This window comes from Triticum aestivum, chromosome 2D, assembly GCF_018294505.1.
Source record: "Triticum aestivum cultivar Chinese Spring chromosome 2D, IWGSC CS RefSeq v2.1, whole genome shotgun sequence".
In the NCBI taxonomy this organism is placed as follows: Eukaryota; Viridiplantae; Streptophyta; class Magnoliopsida; order Poales; family Poaceae; genus Triticum; species Triticum aestivum.
Window position 1 is genome coordinate 446,077,713 of NC_057799.1, and position 20,809 is coordinate 446,098,521.

The following is a 20,809-nucleotide window of genomic DNA, read 5'->3' on the forward strand; positions in this document are numbered from 1 at the left end:
TCATCCATTAAGTCTTTGTTTTGGAAACTTTACAGACCAATTAACACTGTGGACCCACCATGCTGCCATATTAAGAACAGTAAAACTGAGCCTAAACCGAGCTCTCTCACGCCCCCAGCGATTTCGGCCGTCGGATTATGCATTTAGATCGTTTCTCACCGTCAGATCACGTTTCAGCGCCAGATTACCGCGACTGGGCCGCCTGTCCTGATGGGCAGCTATTCTGGAGACTCTTTTGAAGGCCTGTCTTTGATTGGGCCTCAACGGCCCATTTATCATCTGCAGCCGAGGAGGCGAAGCTAGCGAGGGAACCGGTGGTCGACGGGATCCAGCGGATGCCAGCCGCGCAAGAGGGATCTAGCTCAAGGGAGCCGATGAGACGCGTGCGGGGCAACCGGCGGTCCGGGGGATCCAGCCAAGGCGAGGCGTCTGAGGGGATCCGGCGCTCGAGCGGCTGCCTCCAGGTCAGTTCGCTCATCTTCCCTCCCCTTCTCTCTCAGGTCCTGAAGGCGGCAGCGGCAACGAGCCGGCGACGCCTCCGCTGAGGTTGCGGCGATGGAACCCGCGCGAGGTGGTGCTGGGCGGGGCGAGCGTGCGGCATGGGCCGCTGGCCTTTGGAACACATATCTACATCCATAGCTCTGGCGGCGACGGCGGCGGTAGCGGATGACGTCTCATCCTGCTCCTAGCCGGCGATGGTGGATCAACGCCTATTCTAATTTAACCCTCCTCTCTTCTTCTTGTACAGGGTATGGACAGGTGCAAACTGTTCTTGTGTACACATCAGTCAGCTATTCACATATAAGAAATCATTTCGTTAAAAGGTGCACGCATCCCAAGCGAACACGGAGTGAAAAACTGGGAGGAGAATATAGACGCATCTTAGCCAGTTGGCTCGTGTTTGGGGATCAGTGCAAGTTTAATCGGAATGATTTTCAATGTCTCAATACAGCAGCCGTGAGTATGTATACACAGTTTCAACCTGTCCAAGAGTCCATACACATTTAAGGCAGGGTGCACATGTCCGTACAAAATCGGGCACTGATTCATTTATGAACTTTCTAGAAGCCATTTATTAGCTGGACTCTCAGAATGCATCTACAGCAATAATAATTTTATTATGTGCGCAGCCGTCGCATGCCTACATCACAAACCAAACATATATCTTTTCAAATCATTTGTTGATTCATCTCTGCCGTCAGTTATTTGTAGTTTGATTTGGTAACAATGACGAGAAGTTGTAATCCTCTTTCAGGCACCAGTTCAGTACACGTTGGAAGAAGGTTTGGAGAGACCGACCCCATGTGTCAACTACAGTATGTTCGACGAAATGTGGAGCGTGGTTTTAAATGGAGATTCTTGGTATCACGTGTCAGGACGTAAGTCACTAGGAAAGGAAAAGGGTGACGAGTTAACAGCTTCCTGTGCAACGGAAGCGTGAAATGATGTCGTGAAATCTCACGATTAGCCTGTTGCGATTCAAGATTAGAGAAGTGACAGTATGTATCTTTCTAATGAATGAATAAAAAGGAATTCCGCTCAGCGTATTATTCTGTGTTTTTATGTCACGCATAGTAGTTAATCAAATGATGTGTTAATTTGAGAAATGATTTGCATGGACAACAAGCTTTCTTCAACGAGTCAACGTAGGCCGATGAAAACTCGTGGAGTACACGGCTATTCTCAAAAATGGGACATGGAGTTGAGTTGCATATCAGATCAACGTACCACATGCATGGTAAAGTTGTGCGCTGAGGGTCCCACATGCATGCATGCAATTTCTGAACACAAGTTACTCCTAATTCATTAATGCTTTGCGTGTCTGGGATAGATATGTCAACATGATGATCCCGTCGTTGATGATGAACATGTCACTCCCACTCCAAATCAGCCTATTGTTCACCCAGTTGGAATCTCGCACGTGACAGAGTTAGGCGGGGGATTAATAAACCCGACAGGTTAATTGAAGAGTGCAATATTGTTTCTTTTGCTTTATCTGTTGCAGAAGAAATTGAAGGTAATGCTGAGCCTTTTTCGTATTCCGAGGCTATTATTTCTGGTGATAGTAATAAGTGGATGACCGCTATGCATGATGAGATGGAATCACTTGAAAAGAATGGCACTTGGGATTTAGTAAGATTACCTAGAGAGAAGAAACCTATTCATTGCAAGTGGGTTTTCAAGAGGAAAGAAGGTGTTTCTCCTAATGATGAGACAAGATATAAAGCAAGGTTAGTTGCTAAAGGTTACAGTCAGATTCCAGGTATTGACTATAACGAAGTATTTTCTCCTGTTGTGAAGCATAGCTCTATTCGCACTTTATTTAGTATTGTTGCCATGCATGATTTTGAGCTTGAATAATTGGATGTTAAAACTGCATTTTTACATGGAGAATTAGAAGAGGATATTTATATGGAACAACCTGAAGGTTTTGTTATTCCTGGAAAAGAAAAGCTTGTCTGTAAGTTAAAGAAATCTCTTTATGGATTGAAGCAATCCCTAAGACAGTGATACAAGAGATTTGACAACTTTATGCTCTCTCAAGGTTTCAAAAGGTCTAATTATGATAGTTGTGTTTATTTGAAAACTGTCAATGGTTCAACTATTTATTTGCTCCTTTATGTTGATGATATGCTAATTGCTGCAAAGTGTATGTCAGAGATTAATGACCTAAAGAAGCAATTGAGTAATGAATTTGAGATGAAGGATTTGGGTGCAGCAAAGACAATACTTGGCATGGAAATATCCAGAGATAGACCATCTGGAAAAGTATATCTAAGTCAGAAGGGATATATTGATAAAGTTCTTCGTCGTTTTAATATGCATAATGCCAAGCCGGTAAGTACCCCGTTAGCTACACACTTCAAATTATCATCAGCTTTATGTCCTAAGTCAGATGCCGATATTGAGTACATGTCTAGAGTTCCCTATTCAAGTGTAGTTGGTTCACTTATGTATGCCATGGTTTTTTCTCGTCCGGATTTATCATATGCTTTGAGTGTTGTCAGTAGATACAGGGCTAATCCTGGAAAGGAGCATTGGAAAGCAGTTTAGTAGATTTTCATATACCTGCGTGGTACTTCTAATGCTTATTTACAATTTGGGAAAACTGGAGATGGACTTGTTGGATTTATTGATTATGATTTTGCTGGTGATTTTGATAAGAGAAGATCACTCACAGGTTATGTTTTCACCATTGGTGGTTGTGTTGTGAGTTGGAGAGCAACTTTGCAGTCTATTGTGGCTTGTTCCACTACTGATGCCGAGTATATGGCTATTTCTGAGACATGCAAAGAAGCTATCTGGTTGAGAGGTTTGTACGCTGAGCTTTGTGGAGATTCATATTGCCCTACCGTATTTAGTGACAGTCAAAGTGCTATATATCTTACAAAGAATCCAATGTATCATGAGAGAACAAAGCACATTGATGTCAGATATCACTATATTCGAGATGTTGTTGCTGAAGGTGATTTGAAGGTATGCAAGATAAGTACTCATGATAATCCAGCTGATATGATGACAAAGCCAGTTCTTACCAATAAGTTTGAGCTTTGCTCAGGCTTAGTTGGTATTTCTCACTAGTCCGATGGACTTTGACGCACAAGGTGTTTATGCTGATTTGGATGGAGTTATTCACTTCCTTCGACTACTGGAGGGAATTGGGATCAAGGTGGAGATTGTTAAATTGTGATCCAAATTCTAGTACCATATTGGACTAGACGTAGTACATACGGTGTGGGCCTTTGCGTTGGTACCGACACGTATGAGTACAACTCGTTTACTTATCCTCCAAGGACTCTTATGTATTGCCCTCATATATACCCCATGTAGTCGCACCTAAAGACGGTCTGTCGTCTCGTGCTTGTAATACTCCTCCTCATAGTGATTGCGCATTCTTGTGTGCGTGGTTTTCTCCCGCAAGGGTTTCCACGTAAAAATCCGTGTCTTTCTGTCTTGTTTATTTCTCGTTATTATCTAACATCAACGGTGAAAATGTTTGAAACATAGTGTGCATCCGCTTTTTACTAACTTTAAGCACTAGGTGTCATGCAATGAAAATGAAAAAGTCTTCTCCACTATAAATCAAGAGTTCAGTTTACCGCGGATGGATCGTTTGTCGCGGATGATAAAGCGGGAGCTGGTATGATTCTTCGAGACTCAAGGGGTGAGATCATTTTTTCGTGCTGCAGGGTGTTATACTCCTGTAGAGATGTTGTTGAAGCTGAATTATGTGCGATTATGGAAGGTGTGTCGCTTGCCATACAGAGATCAGAGTTGCCCATTGCTATTGAATCGGATTCAACCTTGGCCGTATCTACGATAAGCTCTGGCGAAGTTGATTGCTCAGTTTATGCCTCCTTGGTGAATGAAATAAAGATTGCTGTTGCGTCTGACACAAACTTGTATTACTCATGTTTTGAGAGCCCAGAATAAAGCTAGTGATAGTTTGGCTAGGTTTGCTCGAGTGGAGGGGCGGACTATGACCTGGCTGGGATCTGGGCCAGATGAGGTCATGGGTATTTTCCTTGATGATTGTAAAGACATTATTATTTGAGTAATACAAGCGATTTCGCAAAAAAAATATCAAGAGTTCAGTTCACTATAGGGAACTTTGAACTCATGATTGTTTTATATTATTGTAAAAAAAGAGTGCGCATTAAGCAACCATCGTCAGTGGAGAAAAAAAAGATGGGAGACTAAGGAGCATGATGCATTCAATTGAAGCCTTGGTTGTTGGACGTTAGCAGTTAAGTACTACGATGCATGCACACCATGTCAGAAGTTAGAACAGGGATGACACTATACATCATTTAATACGAAACCCGTCGGAGTGCTATACATGGCAAAAAATCATCCAATACATAAAAAGCTAATATAGTGGATAGAATCCCGAGGCAATTGAATGAGCAAGATTACAATGAGCGTAGTCGCTAGGTGCTCCAAAGCATTTTCGCATCTTAAGGATATACATGATAACCGTTTTTGAAGTACAGGGATGTTCATATGTGCCGTGATTTCTGCAAAGAAAAAGGTGGAAGAAATGATGGTAAGATAGCTAAGGCCATAGGTGCATATGTGCCACGAATGTGCACCGTCTCCGGTACCAGCTAGGCCAGCACTCTCACATGCAGGCTGAAGGAAATATGCCCTAGAGGGAATAATAAAGTTGTTATTTATATTTCCTTATATCATGATAAATGTTTATTATTCATGCTAGAATTATATTAACCGGAAACCTAGTACATGTGTGAATACATAGACAAGACAGAGTGTCCCTAGTATGCCTCTACTTGACTAGCTCGTTAATCAAAGATGGCTAAGTTTCCTGACCATAGACATGTGTTGTCATTTGATGAACGGGATCACACGATTAGAGAATGATGTGATGGAAAAGACCCATCCGTTAGCTTAGCATAATGATCGTTAAGTTTTATTGCTATTGCTTTCTTCATGACTTATACATATTCCTCTGACTATGAGATTATGCAACTCCCGAATACCGGAGGAACACCTTGTGTGCTATCAAACATCACAACATAACTGGGTGATTATAAAGATGCTCTATAAGTGTCTCCGATGGTGTTTGTTGGGTTAGCATAGATCAAGATTAGGATTTGTCACTCCGAGTATCGAAGAGGTATCTCTGGGCCCTCTCGGTAATGCACATCGCTATAAGCCTTGCAAGCAATGTGACTAATGAGTTAGTTACGGGATGATGCATTACGGAACGAGTAAAGAGACTTGCCGGTAACGAGATTGAACTAGGTATGATGATACCCACGATCGAATCTGGGGCAAGTAACATACAGATGACAAAGGGAATAACGTATGTTGTTATTGCGGTTTAACCGATAAAGATCTTCGTAGAATATGTAGGAACCAATATGAGCATCCAGGTTCCGTTGTTGATTATTGACCGGAAATGTGTCTCGGTCATGTCTACATAGTTCTCGAACCCGTAGGGTCCGCACGCTTAACGTTCGATGACGATTTGTATTATGAGTTATGTGTTTTGGTGACTGAAATTTGTTCGGAGTCCCGGGTGAGATCACGGACATGACGAGGAGTCTCGAAATGGTCGAGAGGTAAAGATTCATATATTGGAAGGTAGTATTCGGACATCAGAATGGTTTCGAGTGGTTTGGGTATTTTTACCGGAGTACCGAGGGGTTACCGGAACCCCCGGGGGGAATTAATGGGCCTTCATGGGCCTTAGTGGAGAGAGAGGAGGGCCGCAAGGGGTGGCCGCGCCCCCCCATGGCAGTCCGAATTGGACTAGGGAGGGGGCGGCGCCCCCCTTTCCCTCTCCCTCTCCCTCTGCTTCCTTTTCCCTCCGGTGAAGAAAGGAAAAGAGGGGGGGGGGGGGCGAATCCTAGTAGGACTCCCCCCTTGGCGCGCCCCCTCCTGGCTGGCTGCCTCCTCCTCCCCTCCTTTATATACGGGGAGAGGGGCACCCCAAAGGCACATCAATTGTTCTCTTAGCCGTGTGCGGTGCCCCTCCTCCATAGTTTACTCCTCCGGTCATAGCATCGTAGTGCTTAGGCGAAGCCCTGCACGGATCACATCACCATCACCGTCACCACGTCATCGTGCTGACGGAACTCTCCCTCGACCCTCTGCTGGATCAAGAGTTCAAGGGACGTCATCGAGCTGAACGTGTGCTGAACTCGGAGGTGCCGTACGTTCGGTACTAAGATCGGTTGGATCGTGAAGATGTTCTACTACATCATCAACCGCGTTAAACTAACGCTTCGTGTTTCGGTCTACTAGGGTACGTGGAGACACTCTCCCCCTCTCATTGCTATGCATCTCCTAGATAGATCTTGCGTGATCGTAGGATTTTTTTTGAAATTGCATGCTACGTTCCCCAACACAGGCAGCATACATGAATTACACACCACCAAATGCCCTGAAGGACTACACCACGCATTTTGACAAGTGTTAATCTCCAAAATAGAGGTATTCAAAGTTTCAAACATACATTTAAAAGTAAGCTCCCTCTTATTACTTGCACAAAGAATCTTCTTCTGATTAAATGTTGACATCATCCAAAATGCCATGACGAAATTTTTGAATAAAACGCCTTTGACAAAATAAATTATGGGATCTCTCACCTTATCAAACTCTGGATGCTCACGATTGAGCTCGGTTGTAAAAGGGGCCATCCGTCATTGCAGCTGCAGCAGGGGTTAGATGTCTGTTCACTGTTACCCCGGGGCCTCGTCCGTACCAGTGAAGCACTGTGAGCGGCCGTGGACGTTGGCCCTATGAGCTGCGGACATGGGAGGGGGCGTAGGGGTCGATTGCCATAGACTGTACCATGTCGCCACCAAGCCCAGACCTTCTGGCAGGGAGCGCAACGCTGTTGCTGTCGGTCTGTGCTTCGTGTGGAGGTAGACATTGTCGATAGTGGGATGGCTCGGGCGTGTACCTCGTGTTGAACTGGGGCACCGTTGTTGCTGGTGGTATTTCTGATGGAGAATCACTAGGTGTGGTGCCTTCACCGCTGATGTGGTCATCGACCATCATTGTTTCCTTGGATGACCCTTCCGCCATGAGGACATTGACACGTACGATGGTGATCAGATTTTTGCGTGCAGCCAAATCTCCTTGTTGCCAATTTATGCATGCGGACTTGCGGAGGCGTCTCGAATCCTCGATTTCATGTTTCCTACTGCACTACCTCATGGATCTGGAGGAGGCGAAGCATGTGCCTTGCTGGTGCTTGCAGTGGAGGATGGATGAGGCGGCCGGTGGTATGAAACTGCAGGAGAAGCAGAGTGGGGTTGGGTGGGTTGGAGGAGATGCAGAGAGATGTGCGGAGCGGAGGGGAGGGGAGGAGACGATGATGCATTGAAGCATTGGGTGGGGAGAGGTGATGATATAATGAATGCATACAGGAGGTGGAAACGGAAAGCATACGGTTGGCCTTCTTCTTCTTATAGGAGACCGTTGGACTTCGGTCGGTAGTTTATAAGTCTATATAAATAAAACGGAGGACGCTGCAACACCTCTATGTCAATAGAAATTGGTAAAATAAATAAAACAATTGGTGATGTGGAGGATTGCTGAGGTGGAGTAGTTGCATGTCAAGAGAAATAGGTTAGTGGGGATCATCTATTTAGGTATTATAGATAAGCACACTTACATCGTTCACCAGATATTTAGTAAGAAAAGAAGGGTGATCATCTACCCAATTACAAGATAAATGATTTTCATAACTATGTTTTGCTATCTCATGTGCGACACCATTGGCCTCCCGGTGACAGTGCGAGTACTGAACTGTTCCTATTTCCGTCACCAGATCAATACAATCCGCATAAACTGCAGCTTCTTCATTCCACCATATTTGTCCTCCCTTGCAAGCTTCCATCACCTCTAAACAATCAGATTCAACAATTACTTGGTGATAGCCCAAAGATGTCACCAGTTCAAGGCCTTTTTGCATTGCCAGTGCTTCCATCATCGTGGCCGATGACGAGTGTAAATTGTCACCCAAGATGCAAAATATTACCCACCAATACCACCTAGAAGTGATAAAAAAACGTCTTACATAGGGGGGTCCCCGCCTGGGCCGGCCTATGTAGTACGGACCTCATATACTGCACTCTGCACGCTGGGACAAGACGCAGCATGACTGTTTTGGGCCGGCCCATGTTCAGTCGGCCTGTTTTTAAATTTTTCTTTTTTCTTTTTAGTTTTTGTTGTTTTCACTTTAAACATTTTGGGACTTCAAAAAACTTTAGAAAATTAAGAAAATGAGAATTTTGAAAGAAAATATTTAACAAATCATAAAATGTTTGTGGATTAAAAAAATACAATTTTGTAAAAAAATGTTTGTTTATTCAAAAAAGTCAAAATTTTGAAAACAAATGTTGGAGAAATGAAAAAAACGCTCATGATTTTAAAAGATTCATGTATTAAAATATGATAATTAAATTGAATGAAATTTTGCCAATTCAAATAATGTTCATGAAACGAAAAATATCCTAATTTTTTTAAAAAAAATTGTGACTTACAAAATATTTTATTCATTCATAAAATGTTCATGTATTTCAGAAAATGTTTATTAAATAAAGCAATCATGAATATAAAAAAAATCCATCAATTTCCGAAAAGAATGTTCGCCGATTCAAGAAAGATGTTTTAAAAAATGGAAACATTTTTAAACAAAATGTTTGCAAATAGTATAAAAGGTTCATGAATTCAAAAAAATATTCTTGATTTTAGAAAATATCCGGAATTTTTTAAAAGTGTAAACAAATTTAAAAAATGTTCATGAGTTTTAAAAAGTTTTCATAATTTCACGAAATTGAGAGTGATAGTGTATATCGGTGATGCAGAAAAATGTGGTCATGACCATTGAAAATTATGATTTTTTTTCCGTTGCAACGCACATGCCCTTTTACTAATCTCTACCTCTACCCCTAATAATAAAGCAAATTGTGCTTCTGATCGTCCTTCTAAATACTACCCCGAAAGTCGCTATAAATTACCCACTATGCCACCCGTAAGTGAACAAAACAATTTAGTTTTTATTTCAAAATCGCTGTGCGCTTTGATTATTATAGTGCGTTAGCCGCACATAACACAAGTAGAGACTTAATGTAGTGACAAGGACCTTAGCGTTCCAGATTGGAGACCAGAGTTCGATCCTAGGATCCATCCTTTTCTCTCTTCTTTTCTTTCTTAATTAATGCAAGCACACCTCCTCCTCCCCGCATGTGTATGGGCTGGCCCATGCGTGATGCCCCTATTTTTTATTTCGTTTTTTGCCTTTTATTGTTATTATTATTATTTTCTGTTTAAAATTTTCCTTTTTAAATTAATTTGAGATTTTAAAAATTCCGGATTAAAAAAAGTTGTAAGTTTATTTATTTAGAAATAGTAAAATGTTCGTGAATTTAAAGATGTGTATTCAAAACATATTCAGGGATTTGGAAATAATGTCCATGAAATTTTAGAAAATGTTCATAAAAATTCAAACAGATCCGTAAGTAACGACCAAAACAAACCATCGCTTACATAGAGTTATGAATACATATTCCAGAATTTGGAAATTATATCCATGAAATTTTAGAAAATGTTCATAAAAATTCAAACAGATCTGTAAATAACGAACAAAACAAACCATCGCTTGTTGGGAAACGTAGTAGAAAACAAAAAAAATCGCACCTACGATCACCAAGATTAATATGAAGATGCATAACGGGTTGGGATCAACGATCGTTACCAACTCCGGAGTGGAGTGGAAGAAGAAGAGTCGATGTAGATCATGCTCGGAGTCCCTCGAATGTTGATGACAATCCCGCGAACCGCCCTTGAACTATCCCTCGAACTGAAGACCGAAATTACGACCTCTCTACTTGGTTGCAAGCGTACGGTCTTCACGATCCGGCAGCGCTTCGCCGTCCAGAGCTAATAGTCGCCAAAGTGTACGGGTTCGGTGAATATCGGGTAATACCGGGTATTACCGATTAAATATATATAGGTGGAAAATGTTTCGAGAGGTTCCGGAAGCGTTTCGGGGTCACTGGAAGGGTTTCGGGGTCACCGGAAGGGTTTCGGTGAATATTAATGAAACTATTTCATGAATATATTCTCATCACTCCCATTCCACTAACACTCAGCAGATTGCGATTACCTTAAGCTTGTGACCCCATAGGTCCGGTAAAGCATAGACATGAACGAAACTCCTTCGTTCAATGACCGATAGCGGAACCGTGGACATCCATATCGGTTGAGGGAGTCCTGGACTAAGGGGTCCTCGGGCGTCCGGCCTGTTACCTATGGGCTGGACTGATGGGCTATGAAGACATGAAGGCCGAAGACTGTACCCGTGTCCGGATTGGACTCTACTTGGCGTGGAAGGCAAGCTTGGCGACCGAAGATTCCTTCTTATGTAACCGACTCTATGTAAACCCTAGATCCCCCCGGTGTCTATATAAACCGGAGGGGTTAGTCCGGAAAGGACACACATTGCCATATTCACATAGGCCAGACTTCTAGGGTTTAGCCATTACGGTCTCGTGGTAGATCAACTCTTGTAACACTCATATTCATCAAGATCAATCAAGCAGGAAGTAGGGTATTACCTCCATAGAGAGGGCCCAAACCTGGGTAAACATCGTGTCCCCATCTCCTGTTACCATCGATCCTAGATGCACAGTTCGGGACCCCCTACCCGAGATCCACCGGTTTTGACACCGACATTGGTGCTTTCATTGAGAGTTCCACTGTGCCGTCGACAAAAGGTTTGATGGCCCCTTCAATCGTCGATAATGACGCTGTCCAAGGAAGAACCTTCCTCCCCGGACAGATCTTTGTGTTCGGCGGCTTCGTACTGCGGGCCAACTCACTTGGCCGTCTGGAGCAGGTCGATAGCTACGCCCCTGGCCACCAGGTCAGATTTAGAAGCTTGAACTACATCGCGGATACCCGTGGAGACTCGATCTTCAATGGGTTTGAAACCGCCACGATCGCTCCCCCTCGTCCCGATGAACATGACTTATATCTGTTATCGGATTACATCCAGGAGATAGATCATGTCGCTGCAACGGCCTCAGAACCGAAGCAGATCGTGCCCTCCGAGGCCACAAAGTCCGCGGCGTTGGAGCCACACACGGACTCGACATCCTGCAATGTTTGCGTCAATGGAACTTCGGACTCGTCTCCGGCTATACGTTCCGGACCAGGTACGCCTGGGGACACCGAGCTGGATCGGTTATCGATTTTCGAATTTAGCGCCGCAGACATCTTCCAGCATTCACCTTTGGGTGACGTGCTAAACTCTTTAAAGAACTTGTCCTTGGAGGAGAACTCACAGCCGAACTATGTTCGGTTTGAGCTAGAGGCGGATGACGAGGAATTTTGCTTCCCACCCGCCACCCACTTCATAGCCACTGTCGATGACTTAACCGACGTGCTTGATTATGGCTCCGAAGACATCGATGGTATGGACGACGATGCTGATAAGGAGCAAGGCCAAGACCCGCCATTTACTGGACGTTGGGCGGCCGCCTCTTCGTACGACGTGTACATGGTTGATACACCTAAAGGATCTGGCGATGACAGAGAAGAGCCAGACGCAAATAAACCCTCTGAGACGCAGTCCAAGCGCTGGCGCCCCAAACGCCGTTCTAAGCCTCGTCGCTCAAAGGACGGCAACACTGGCACCGGAGAAAATAGTACTCCGGGCGACGCCGAAAACAATGAAGACCCTGTCGGAGCTGCATCCGAACAGGAGGAACACGACAACGGGCAAGATAACCCTGATGAACAGGCCATAGAAGATAACTCGGAGGACGATAGTTACCGTCCACCCTCCGAGGAGGAGACAAGCCTCGGCAACGAAGACTTCATCGTGCCTGAGGATCCTCTGGAGCAGGAGCGCTTTAAGCTTCAGCTCATAGCCACTGCAAGGAGCCTAAAAAAGAAATAGCAGCAGCTTCAAGCTGAACAAGATCTGCTCGTCGACAGATGGACTGATGTCCTGGCAGCCGAAGAATACGGCCTTAAGCACCCAGCCAAGAGCTACCCGAAACGCAGACTGCTACCTCAATTCGATGAGGAGGCGCCGGAGAACATGTCTCCCTCGCATAATGCGGAACGACCACCACGTGGTCGAGACAGGGCGGCCGACCGGCCACCCCGCGGTCGGGATAAAGCGGCAACTCAGGCCGAACAGCAGCTTGCCACACCGCCCCATAAAAATAGAGACGGAAGAGTTCGGGGTCATACGTACGACCTCCGGCAGACCCTGGACAGTAGAACAGGACATACAAGATCAATCTACGGATCGCGAGGACGTGCCTCAAGGCACGACGACGACGGCTACCTATTCGGACATGACAAACCTAACCACGCCCGGGCCGAATGCCGCAGACGGACTCCATGGGAGCTACGCCGCGATGCGGCCCGATGTAGAGGCGCCGCACACCCCCTCTGCTTCACAGATGAAGTACTGGATCATGAATTCCCCGAGGGATTCAAGCCCGTCAATATCGAATCATACGACGGCACAACCGATCCTGCAGTATGGATCGAGGATTTTATTCTCCATATCCATATGGCTCGAGGAGATGACCTCCACGCCATTAAATACCTCCCACTAAAGCTCAAAGGGCCAGCTCGGCACTGGCTTAACAGCCTGCGTGAAAATTCTATCGGCAGCTGGGAGGACTTGGAAGAAGCCTTCCTGGACAACTTCCAAGGAACCTATGTCCGGCCACCAGACGCCGATGACTTAAGCCACATAGTTCAACAACCCGGAGAATCAGCCAGAAAATTCTGGACTAGGTTCCTAACCAAAAAGAACCAGATCGTCGACTGTCCGGATGCCGAAGCCCTAGCGGCCTTTAAGCATAGCATCCGGGACAAATGGCTCGCCCGCCACCTCAGCCAGGAAAAGTCGAGGTCCATGGCAGCCCTCACGGCACTCATGACCCGCTTCTGCGCGGGAGAGGATAGTTGGCTGGCTCGCAGTACAAACACAGCCAACGAAACAGGCCCCTCCGAGGCCAAAAACAGCACCGGCAAGCTCCGGCGCAACAGACACAAACGCTGAAGCAATGGCGATAACACCGACGACACCACAGTTCACGCCGGATTCAGTGGCTCCAAGTCCAGCCAGCGAAAGAAGCCCTATAAAAGGAGCAGCGGAGGACTATCCAGCTTGGACCGCATACTCGATCGTCCTTGCCAGATACATGGCACCCCAGACAAATCGGCCAACCATACTAACAGAGATTGCCGGGTCTTTAAACAAGCCAGCAAGGTAAACAACAGAAACAATGAAGGGGAATCATAGAGCGAGGACGATGACGAGGAGCCCCGGCAGCCGAACACTTGGGGCCAAAAGAAATTTCCCCCTCAAGTTAAAACGGTGAACATGATATACGCTACACACATCTCCAAAAGGGAGCGTAAGCACACACTTAGGGACGTCTATGCGTTAGATCCAGTCGCCCCGAAATTCAATCCGTGGTCATCATTCCCGATCACCTTTGACCGCCAAGATCATCCAACCAGCATCCGCCACGGCGGTTCAGCCGCACTGGTCCTCAACCCAATCATCGACGGATTTCACCTGACACGAGTCCTAATGGACGGTGGTAGCAGCCTCAACCTGCTCTATCAGGATACAGTACGTAAAATGAGCATCGACCCCGCACGAGTCAAGCCCATGAAGACTACCTTTAAAGGAGTCATACCAGGCGTAGAGGCCCGTTGTACAGGCTCAATAACGCTGGAGGTAGTATTCGGTTCCCCGGATAACTTCCGAAGCGAAGAACTAATATTCGATATCGTCCCATTTCGCAGTGGCTATCACGCCCTGCTCGGACGACCGCATTCGCTAGATTCAACGCGGTGCCACATTACGCTTATCTCAAGCTCAAGATGCCTGGTCCACGCGACGTCATTACAGTAAATGGAAACACGGAACGCTCCCTCCGTACAGAGGAGCACACCGCCGCCCTAGCAGCAGAAGTACAGAGTGGCCTTCTCAAGCAGCATTATAATCCGGTTGCCGAGCCCCTGGACATCATCAAGAGGGTCCGGACCACACTACAGCAGGACAGCTCGGCTTGTCATGAGCCGAATTAGCAATTTGGCCTCCGTCCCAGCCCCGACGAGGCAATGGCATTAATACCGCGCGTACATAAACTACGCACTCAAAACCCCATGGGTATTGACGGAGGCATAACTCGTTGGCGATCCACAGTACGGCTTGACCGATCCCGGGGATCCGCACGTTTTTACTTTTTCTTTTTACGGGTTTTCTTCTCTTTTCGAGGTCTATACGGACAACCCGCTTGCAGAACACACCAAGGAGGCAAGGAGCTCTGGCTTACAAGGGAATCCCCAGGTGGTCTCTACTAAACGATTGCCATACTTGCTTTTCATACCCGCATGTAGCTCGCCCTTGGTTGCGGCATGTTAAATAGCCTTACTTGCTTATCGCATTACTTGTACAAAGTACGCCTCGACGTACTAGTAACACCGCAATGGTGAATACACGGTAGCGTCAGCTTGTTATTTCATTTTCCCGTTTCCTCACCTCGTTATTAATTACTCATTGCACACGTACACCATGGTACGTATTACTACGCCAGGGGCTCCATTACACCCAACACTACGGCGATAAAAAGTCCGAACACTTTTACAGTGTAGTTCGGCACCCCGAACTCATAGCATTATATGCATCGGCTCCGAATCATGTCTTGGGTCAATAGTTGGGTTGCCCGGCTCCTGTGCTTACTACCTTACGTTCCGCTATATCGGCTAGGGTAGTAAAGGGAGAACTACTGCGATTGTGTCCCGGTTTTTCCGGACGAGCACCTCAGTAGAGAAAGCCGAAAACTGACTGTCATGATGCGGCGAGAGCCGGTCAGCTGTTCGAGAGGTTCCAAATCGTTAGAGATTTTTTCCGCTTCTTGCGAAGAATCGGCTCCTCCGATTAGGCGTGTATAGCGCCCCTAGTTCGGTCTTCCGAATACCAGGGGCTTCACCAACCTTTTAAATATTCAAACTCCCATGGCTAAGTGAGGGCGGTAAAGGCCGCATAGTCTGATTGCCTTGTTCGTTGCGCTAAACATCTCCTTTAAGGACCAGAATGTGGAGTAAAGAGTGTTTAGATTTATCCCGAACACCCCCGTACTATCTACGTGGGGGCAGAAGCCGACGACTGGTCAACCCTCAGATTTAATAAACGGCCGCACAGGAGGTAAAATTTAAATCATAAGCATTATACTACATAACATCATTGTTCCATATCATAGGGCAAGTTAATACACATGTTCTCATGGGAATGTGATATCCTTCGAACATTGCTCCGCCACAAGGCGGGACCCCTCCAGGACACCATCAAAATAGTGCTCGGGCCGACGATGCTCCTTGCCCTCCGGCGGCCCCTCGGTCATCAGCTTCTTGGCGTCCAGCTTCGCCCAATGCGTCTTGACGCGGGCAAAGGCCATACGCGCACCTTCAATACAGACCGACCGCTTCACGGCTTCGAGCCGCGGACAGGCACCCACAAGCCACTGCACAAGTCCAAAGTAGCTGCTAGGTATAGGATCGGCAGGCCACAACCGGACTATCAGGTCCTTCATGGCTAGCTCTGCCAACCTATGCAGCTCGACCAACTGCTTTAGCTGGTCGCTGAAGGGCACCGGATGTTCGGATCCCAGATATTGAGACCAGAACAGCTTCTCCGTGGACATCCCTTCTTCGGCTCTATAATGCTCGGCAGCATCTGATACACCGTGTGGCAGATCTATAAACGCCCCTGGAAAATCCAAATTCAGGATAAGTACAAGGAACGTTTCTTCTACATACTTGCTATGCATGGTGAAAGACTTACCCGCCGTAATCTTCTTGGCCGTCTGAATTTCCTGGAGGGCGCTCTGGGCTTCGGCTCATGCATCCTGCGTGCTCTAGCGGGCCTTCGCCAATTCAGACTCTTGCGCCTTACAATCGCGCTCCAAGGACTCAATTCTCTCTATCACGCCCTGGAGCTGTTGCTGCACCTCGCCAACCCGGGCCTCGTGCTTCTCACGCGAGGCGCGTTCCTTGGTCGCTTTGTCCTCGGCCTCGGCTAGCGCATTCTTAAGGGTCGCCACCTCGGTCGTGGCCCCTAATAAAGTTTATGACACTTTAGTCCGGTCGGACTACCCATTTTTTTGAAATGTACCCACATGTTACTGCATACCTTGGCTATCCTCCAACTGCTTCTTTACGAGGCCGAGCTCCTCCTCGGCTCGCTCCTCCTTGTCTCGCTCCAGTTTCTGCTTTAGTCCGGAGACCTCCGCGACGTGAGCAGTGGCAGCCTGCAGCGATACCTGCTTATTCACATAGACAACTCATGTTAGACTCCTGCGATTTTTTGATCCTCTGTTTGGCTTTTCTTCCTGAACACCAAACAGACCATCAGGGGCTACTGTCTATACTGTGATATTTTTTCTACAATCACATCACTTACCTCAAAGCCCGTTAAAAGGCTAGTGCAGGCTTCGGTGAGTCCGCTTTTGACGAACTGAACCTTCTCTATTACCGTGTCCATAAGGACACGATGTTCATCCACGATAGAGGCGCCTCGTAGTGCCTCCAGCAGATTATCCGGTGCCTCTGGTTGGACAGAGCTCACCGGTGGAACAGGCACATTCCCTCCTTATGGGGAATGCCGTTCGCTGGACCCCGGAGCCGTGTAGATCTCCGCAATGGTATCCGGCTGAGGTCTGAAGGGAACTCGAGCCCCGTCGCCAGTCCCCGTAGGGACTTTTTCCCCCATATGTCCGGCGGCCAAGGAGTCATCCTGGGGCGTCACCCCCATGATCTCCGGAATCTCTCCCCGGCCTGGGAAAGTCTTTTTGGACACCACCCCATCATCACCCTTGGGTGAGGCGGAATGAGCAGGTGGTGGAGACATGCTAGCCATCTCATTCGAGTCCAGCGAATCCTTTGTCGAGGATCGCGGGGAGCCATCGCGTGCCGGAATGCAGTGACAAAGTTTACAATATGTCAATATTACAAACCAGGAAGGCCAGACGTTTGCGGATTCTGGTACTTACGAAGCAGCCCGAGGCTTGGTCCGGCGAGGTCGCTCTGGACTACTGTCAACATCCCACACGGAGTTATCCACGAGGGAGCCTTTAACCCTCTTAGGCGCTTTCGCTTCCGGACTCATGGGGGCTGCTCTTTTCTTCTTCCCCACCACAGGTGGGGAGTCGTCTTCTTCCTCCTCTTCGTCGTCGTCGTCGGTGGACGAAGAAGAAGTTTCGTCTTCGGACGTCACATCCGGAGCGCCTTTTCGGCGAGGGCCCTTTGTAATGCCCACGATGCGGCTATATCTCCCACGTGTCGAGGCACGACTTAGAGGCATAACCGCATTGTAGGTATTGTCGCAAGAAGGGTCATCTTCACACAATCCCATGTAATGAACAAGAATGGGATAATGAGAGTTGGCTTACAATCGCCACTTCACACAATACATAAATTAATTCATACATCATCCAAAATCCACACATAGACCGGCTACGGTCAAATCCAAATGAAAATAAGATAACCCCAAATGCTAGATCCCTGATCGTCCCAACTGGGCTCCACTAATCATCAGGAAACGAAACATAGTAACGACCACGTTCCTCGTCGAACTCCCACTTGAGCTCGGTTGCATCATCTGCACTGGTATCGTTGGCACCTGCAACTGTTTTGGTAGAATCTGTGAGTCACGAGGACTCAGCAATCTCACACCCGCGAGGTCAAGACTATTTAAGCTTGTAGGAAAGGATGGGGTAATGAGGTAGAGCTGCAGCAAGCACTAAGCATATATGGTGGCTAACATACGCAAATGAGAGCGAGAAGAGAAGCAACGCAACGGTCGCGAACCTAGAAATGATCAAGAAGTGATCCTGAAACTACTTACGTTCATTGATAACCCAAACCGTGTTCACTTCCCGGACTCCGCCGAAAAGAGACCATCACGGTTACACACACGGTTGATGTATTTTAATTAAGTCAAGTGCCAAGTTCTCTACAACCGGACATTAACAAATTCCCATCTGCCTCATAACCGCGGGCACGGCTTTCGAAAGATAAATACCCTGCAGGGTGTCCCAACTTAGCCCATTATAAGCTCTCACGGTCAACGAAGGATAAACCTTCTCCCGGGAAGACCCGATCAGTCTCAGAATCCCGGTTTACAAGACATTTCGACAATGGTAAAACAAGACCTGCAAAACCGCCCGATGTGCCGACAAATCCCGATAGGAGCTGCACATATCTCGTTCTCAGGGCATACCGGATAAGTCAAGCTACGAGTAAAACCAGCCCTCAAGTTGCCCCGAGGTGGCCCCGCAGGTTGCTCGGTTCAGACCAACACTCGAAGGAGCACTGGCCGGGGGGGGGGGGGTTAAATAAAGATGACCCTCGGGCTCGCGAAAACCCAAGGGAAAAAGGCTTAGGTAGGCACATGTAAAACCAAGGTTGGGCCTTGCTGGAGGAGTTTTATTCAAGGCGAACTATCAAGGGGGTCCCATAAATCACCCAACCGCGTAAGGAACGCAAACTCAAGGAACATAATACCGGTATGACGGAAACTAGGGCGGCAAGAGTGGAACAAAACACCAGGCATAAGGCCGAGCCTTCCATCCTTTACCAGATATATAGATGCATTAATTAAATAAGAGATACTGTGATATTCCAAAATATCCATGTTCCAACATGGAACCAACTTCAACTTCACCTGCAACTAGCAACGCTATAAGAAGGGCTGAGCAAAATCGGTAACTTAGCCAGACAACGGTTTGCTAGGAAAGGATGGTTAGAGGCTTGACATGGCAATATGGGAGGCATGATATAGCAAGTGGTAGGTAGCGCAGCATAGCAATAGAGCGAACAACTAGCAAAGCAAAGATAGAAGTGATTTCGAGGGTATGGTCATCTTGCCTGCAAGGTTCTCAGAGTGGTCGAAAGCTTGATCTTCGTAAGCGTACTCAACAGGTTCCCCGTTCACGAACTCGTCTCCTGGCTCTACCCACAATAAGAACACAAGCAATGGATCCACAATCAATCACGGGAAATGTACAAGCAACATGATGCAATACATGCATGATATGCGATGCATATGCGTGCTCCGGAAGAAAAAGGATGAACAAGGCATCAACTTGTCAAACCAAGTATGCCACTGGAAAGATGAGATTATTTCGGTCGAAATCGATATAAAGATCACCGGAAACGGATGCACGGTTTGCACATGGAGAGCAAAACAAGAATGACACGATTATGCGATTAACAACATGATAGCACTTAGAATACATCAAGAAACTCTGCTACAGCAACCCAACATAGCAACAAAGCATATGGCAGTGATCTACAAGAGATGCTTGACAAAAGATGAACACTGAGCTACGACTAGATCACACAATAACAGGTTCAAACAAGCATGGCAAAAGTGCAAAAGATATCAGCTTCACAGACTTGGTGAAAATACTGAACATGGCTGAAACAGCATCAGGTAGCAATGTTCAGAGCAAGCAAAACACATGCTACAGGAACCTATCATAGCAAAACAAGGCATGGCATGAATCTACTACATGCATAGAACAAAAGTGCCTTACTGACCATGAGCCAAAAAGGATCAGAAGATATGATGGCACCCATGTAAACATAGCAAGTTTCGTTAACAGGTTTCAGACTTGGCAGAAAACAGAGCATGGCATTAACAGAATTATGAAGGCATCTTTGTGAGCTCGATTCACTCATCACAAAGCAATGCATGACAAAACAAGCATACCTACAGCAAGAATACATGTTCATGAAGCTAAGAATGGCAAGAGCAAGTTTATAGCATGTATGGATCAACTACAACAACCTTGGCAAAATTGAATATCATGTTAACATTCTGCCAGGAACATTTTATAGCAAACGTAGAGCAAGATTAAGACATCCTAGGTCACTCCATAATTGCAAACAGAGGTATGGATGGATAGAGCACAACTATATCTACAAAACATCCTTACTGAACATACCCAAAAGAAGCATGGATCTCACTGTAGCCACATGGATACATGGCAACAAAATAACAGCAGGTAAAAGACAGCAAAAATCTTAGTCCCTGAAAACAGAAACATCACGAAGCCTAGTTTGCATGCTTGTGCTAGTTACCACATAGATCACAAAAATACATGGCATACACCTCTGTAAAGATGGCATGGCATAGATTAAAACACCTGTAGAGGTCATGCCCATAAGATGCACACATCAAATGTAGTAAAAATAACAAAACATCAAGTTCTGATAAGTAACAGCA

General features: G+C 46.4%; 1 long non-coding RNA gene across 2 annotated transcripts; it reads left to right on the forward strand.

Moving 5' to 3' along the window:
• The first annotated feature begins 261 nt into the window (after window positions 1–261).
• On the forward strand, window positions 262–1,542 carry LOC123049547 (uncharacterized). 2 transcript variants are annotated; one of them, XR_006423604.1, is made up of 3 exons: window positions 262–464; window positions 749–957; window positions 1,256–1,542. It is a non-coding gene; the product is annotated as an uncharacterized lncRNA (long non-coding RNA). The 2 variants fall into 2 exon arrangements; XR_006423603.1 differs by having other exon boundaries at window positions 265–464; window positions 749–961.
• Window positions 1,543–20,809: the final 19,267 nt, after the last annotated feature.